This window comes from Condylura cristata, unplaced genomic scaffold, assembly GCF_000260355.1.
Source record: "Condylura cristata isolate star-nosed mole 26May11 unplaced genomic scaffold, ConCri1.0 scaffold00006, whole genome shotgun sequence".
Classification (NCBI taxonomy): Eukaryota; Metazoa; Chordata; class Mammalia; order Eulipotyphla; family Talpidae; genus Condylura; species Condylura cristata.
Genome location: NW_004567107.1, coordinates 67200568 through 67206567, shown reverse-complemented (window position 1 = coordinate 67206567; position 6000 = coordinate 67200568).

The following is a 6000-nucleotide window of genomic DNA, read 5'->3' as shown; positions in this document are numbered from 1 at the left end:
TGGGCTATAATACCAGGGGTGTTCCTTTAAAGATCAGTGAGGGGAGGTGGAAGAATGCTGGATGAGAGCTTGATGAGAACTGGGCCTGCAGCACCCAGTTCAGTGGAAGTCTAAAATTAGGATCCCTTTCTTGAGGCAGTTTCTGTAGTTCCGATGCTTCAACACCAGTTCTGACTCTTAATACACAAGTCAGAAACAAGAACCAGAAAAGCCATCTCTTCAAGATAGACCCAGCAAGCCAGACAACCCAAGAGGGCCCATTTTTACTTTTCAAAAAGTAGGGAGGATTTCCTCTGGTCCCTCTTAGTGAAGTAAAAAAGACTGACCTGTTGATTAGCTGAATTGAGACATAGCCTGCAGACTGAAACGTTTAGGGAACAACCGATAAGCCAAGGCCACAGGCACCCTGATTCATGAGTTCCCAGATGACTGTACCGCTTGCTTTAGGCTATATTCTGTAACCTCTGAGCTGGGGCTTGAAAGGCCACCCACGCTCCCAGAGCAGCAAAAGGATCCTCTGGTATCAAGTTGAGTTGGCATCAGTATGTTGCTCGAGGGAGGAGGTTGTCAGTTCCCTCCCCAGGTAGCCACTCTGATAAGGATCAAACCTGAGCAAACTGCCACTGCTGAGGAAAAGAGCAGCATGACTAGTCACTGGTACTTTTCCACCACCTCCCCAGGTTCCAAGAGTGGGGGCATATAAAAGGACCCCCCCCCCCCCCGGCCTGTACGCTGGGCACTTCTCAGATCCCCACTGGAGGCCTCACCTACCAGGGAGCCAATAAAACCTTCCTCTCTCTTACTTCTGTTTCCTTGCCTTATTCTATACTGGGGACCTTACAGGGCTCAGATTTTGGACAGATATTTCTGGGCCCTCCAGCATAAATAAAGAACTTTCCTCCTCTCTGAGTGATGTCTTCTTCCCTAAAAATTCTGCCATAACATTAGGTCATGGCCCACCATAGCCCCCATGCCTTTATGTCCAGCCAAGTCAAGATTACAGGAGACCTTCATGATGGTGTGTGGAGGGGCAGGCGTTGGGGAAAGGGGGGTTCACACGGGGTTTGTGGACCCTGAGATTGAAAGTTTTAGCAGTCAGTGTGTCATTTAATAAGGTTAAAAATTAAGTCCCAACTAGACTCCTTGGCCAGCAGGCAGGTTTGGGAGTCTTGAATAGATAAAGGAGTTGACATATTTGCCTTGGGGACAAGATCGCATGACCAACCACCTGACCAGAATAAACAGCCCAGATCCAGGAAGGCAGAAGAGGGCCAAGACATGTTTCTGTATCAAAGTGAAGCCCATGTGTGCTGTTACTTTAGCTCTTGAACAGGTTTCTTGCCCCATGAACCGATAAAAAGGAATTTGCAGGGCCAGCCCTCCCTGGTGGCACAGGGGGTTAAAGCACAGCACTTAGAAGCTAAAGCCACTTCAGCATGAGTTAGATCCCCACCTGCCCCAGAGGAGATCCACATGGCCCAGCAGACCTCTCCTGACCCACCCGCTGCTCCCCTTAGTACTTCGTCCATCTGCCTATTCTGTTCCCCGCTCTGTCTCTGGTGAATCCTCCTACCGCCCCTGCACCTTTGGCCTGTACCTCAGTTCTGTATGCATAAATAAATCTTTAAACAAAAAAGAATTTGCAGAATTTTCAAATAAGTAAGCAGATGGAAGCATACTTTGTTCAAGAAAGTAAAGTATTTAGAGAAAAAATAACAAAAGCAAGAACTCCAGGGCAGCCGTGCCAAGGAGGGACAAAAGATCCCCTGTATGTGCCTGTGGCTAGGGTGTATTTAAACCATTTTTTTTTTTCCTCTATTCTAAAATCTCATCATTCTGCTTTGTGATTGGCTCTTTCTCCTCAAATGTGCCCATTTTCGCAGCTCTTACTTAGTTTACCTTCCCTGTCCAAGATCTCTTCAAATTTACTGCCCCTGCTAACGCTCTGGATTCCTGACCTCATCTCCGAAATATGTGATACTGAAATGCCAGGTCTACTGGCCTAGTCTCCCAGCCAGAAACAGATCCCATGCTGAGTGGCAGTGCTGAGGCCAGCCACTCGACCACCAAGATTTATCTAGTCTTCCCAGTCTTTTTTCTTTATTGATCTTTTTCTGGAAGGTCTTGTTGCCCTCAGTCCTGGGGTGTTTCATCAGTCCCCTTTGGAATGTGTTACCCTTATCTCTGGAGCCTCCTTTAACTAGTCTCAAGTCCCTGAAGCTGCCTAATTATCCTTAACTTGCCTTAGGATTCATTAGCCCTGTTGGAATAGACTGTCCTTATCTCAGAAGTCTCTTTAACTCTACTGAACTCTCCTTAACTTTACCTGCCCTAATTAGCCCTAATTGCCCTGGGACTCAAAAGGCCAGCCTGAGATATGTCTATCCCAGCAGATAACTGGTGCAAAATGGCACCCTAAGTAAGAAAACCTACAAAAAACAGTGTAAAAGGGAGTTTCAAATCTCTCTTCGGGCATAGCCTCTTGTCCCCTGCTCTTTCGCTGGGTATTCCAATAAATTAGCATTTTCTGTTCTCCATTCTGTCTCTGGAGAATTTATTCACCCCTCACCTCTGGCTTTGAGAGTTGCTGAGACCAGAAGAACTTGGGGAAAGGGAAAGGCTGAGACATGGGACAGTGATTTTAAACAATATAGGAACAAAAGGAACAAAACAGATTCCAGGAAAACAGAAGTGTTTTACTGCTTTCTAGCGTAAGATCCAGTTACAGAGTAATTAGGGAACAGAAAAACAACCACCACGAAACTTCCTGACCACCTCGTGCCTAATGAGTAGGCCAGCACATTGGTCATCAGGAGTCTGACAGTGTGTAGTCATAGACAGGGCTGGAGTAAATGGGCACCCTCCCCGGTTCTTCCCTCTCTTCAATAAATCCACACTTGCTCTCACGTTTGGTGTGGTGACACACTCAGACCCACGTGCATCCACTCTTCCAGTAGCCTTAATGGAGGATAGGGAAGGAATGGCTGGAAGGGACAGTACAAGGTCAGGAGCCTTTCACACAGTGGAAGAGGCAGAAGGGATTAGAGGCAGAGGGGATTAGCATTAGCCATTAATCAAGATATGGAAACCAAGACCCTTAGGCCTCAGTGCCCAGATCAGGAGGCCCAACACCCAGACAGGTGTCAAACTGTTGCAGGGAGTGTCACCAGATGAAGATATGGGGACTAAGGAACAAACATCCACTCATGAAGATGAGCCCCTCCCTGAGGAAAGAAGATGATAAAACCCAGCACTGTCCCCGCAGAGGGGGCCGTAGTCCCTCTGCCCACCTGCGCCTGTGTGAGGGCTTCTTTCCACCATCTCCCTTCCTCCCTCCCCAGGGCAGCAACCTCCTGCCTGCCTTGACCTGCATCAGCCTGACCTGCACCTGCCGGGGCTTCAGGCCTCCCTCAGCTGAGGTGCTCTCCTCAAGGCCGCCCACCTGCAGCCATGCAGGCCTCTCTCTTAGCAAACCTGTCCATCCCTTTCAGAGCAGCTCTTCCTGCCCACTTATGTCTATACAAGTGTCTTTTATTCTTCTCTCCCTTTCCCTAATAAGCCTGTCCTTTTAAATATAACTAATGTCTCTGTGCCATGGAGAATCTCACTGTGTGTGGCTTAAAGAGGAGCTCTGGAGAAACCTCTCCCAGAGTGAAACCAGGGACCCCCACACTCCAAACCTATGGACTCCAAAATGACATCAGTCTCACACTGAAATTTCTACTGGCTATATTTTGGTGTTCTGTATGGGAAGAAATCAGGTATGGGTTTCCTGATTACATCTCTCCATTTCTTGTTCTCTGATAGACTGAAAAGTGCCGCGCCAGCACGACAGCAGAGATGGTCTGAGCGAAGGATGTCAGGATTAAAGCACACACTCCTTGGTCAGCAAGCAAAGGCACACACTTTATTTTTCTCTCCTTCCCTATTTATACCCTTCAGCATGGAGCCTGGGGCTGGGGGTAGGCGGAAGCTCTCAGCAAGTGCATCAATAACATGCAACAATAACATGGGGGTCAAAGAACACAAGGTAGCAAACACAAGGCAGGAACACTTCCTGCCTCCTGTTTTTCTGTTCCAGCACCCATGGCTCATTCTTTGTTTCCACACAACAGTGTGCATATGATTCTGTGGGGGAGGTGGGGAGGTCTGTCCAGACAAAGGACCCAACAGAAAAGAAACCTCATAACAACTGAAGGTATGAGGATGAGGTACACCCCAATGTTAATGAAAGTTTGTAGATGTCCACAAAGACTGCCTTGGCACAACTAGTTGGAGAAAAACATTTTTTCCCCTGGAAAACCCTGGTGGGCTATCTGCCTTATCGATGACAATTGAAGGGGTCTGGTATGGACACCTCCAAGTGTTCATGAAAGGTTCCCATTACTTGGGCATCTGCCATAACCAGAAAGGCAGGTGGTTTCCTTTCCACCCTCCTTGCCTTTTCACCTGTGGCCAGCAATTGAGTCTAGATGGTGCTCCAGACAGCTCAGCTCCTGAACCTCAGCTTGGCATTTGGTGAACCATCCCACCCCAGTTCTACATCCAGCAAAGGTTGTGGTGGCACCTCAGGAACGCTAGTTCTCAAGAAGAAATCCCCCAGACTGTAGGGCATCTACTCCTTGGACTGCTAGTTCCCAGAACAAATTGCCCCTGGACCATACAGCTCTACTCTAGGCATTGCAAGTGTTTTCCCTTTGCATCTGCAGAAATCATTGCGCAATCTATCTCAGCCCCACTGGCTTTTGGGTTGCATTCTTAAAAACTGGATAAATCTGGGCCCTCCCTGGTGGCGCAGCAGGTTAAAGCACAGCACTAAGAAGCTTAGGCCACTTCCGCATGAGTTCAATTCCTGCCTGCCCTGGAGGAGATTCACATGGCGCGGCAGATCTCTCCTGACCCGCCCACTGCTCTCCTCAGCAGTGTACTTCGTCGATATGCCTGTTCTGCTCCCCACTCTGTCCCTGGTGAATCCTCTCACCTGTACCCCAGTTCTGTATGAATAAATCAATCTTAAAAAAAAAACAAAACTGGATAAATCTGGGCCCTCCCTGGTGGCTCAGTGAGTTAACTGCAGATAGTGCAGCACAAGTTCAGTTCCCAGCCAGGGAGCTGACCCACATTGCGTGGCAGACCTCTCCTATCACGTCCACTGTTCCCCTCAGCATTGTATTTCAGTACATCTGTGTGGTCTGCTCCCCAATCTGTCTGTGAAACCTTTCACCCATTGCACTTCTGGCCACTATCTCAGTTCTTGTATGTATAAATAAATAAATGTTTAAAATAAAAAACTGGACAACATTTGACCATCCTGTTACTGGGAATAGGCCTGGGTTCCGTTGTCTGTCTCTATCAAAAAGCCAATAAGCAGATACAGGAATTGAATCTATATGTACTTTTATTTTCAAGATTTCTGGCCATTGATCTGAGAAGGCGGAGAGTCCCTTCTGCTATCTTATCTGAAGCTGCCCTTTTTGTAATAATTAAGCAGAAGCAGTCATGAAACAAACAGCCCATCAGAACATTTAAATCGGTCGATTTTCTTGGTATTAGTCGCATTCAGTTCCCAGAGTTTATCATCTTCTCAGTTATCTTGACCCTGTTACATCCATTCCATAGTGTCAGTGTCCTGTACTCATCTGAGCATCATTGGACAAGAATCTCAATTTAAAGCAGGAGTTTTAAAGACCAGATCATAAGTCATATAATGTGCATGTGCAGTCCGTGCCTGGTGCGTATACGAGGTCTGGTGTCCTTCCCTTCCTCCCTAGCCCCCCTGCAATAGATACAGGTTTCAGGACTCCACCCCCATCCTTTTCGGCTCCTGAACCTCAGCTTGACATTTGGTGAACCATCCACCCCAGTTCTACATCCAGCAAAGATTGTGGTGGCACCTCAGGAACCCTAGTTCCCCCAAACTCCCCCAGACTGTAGGGCATCTGCTCCTTGGACCACTAGTTCCCAGAACGAATTGCCCCTGCACCATACAGCTCTCCACTA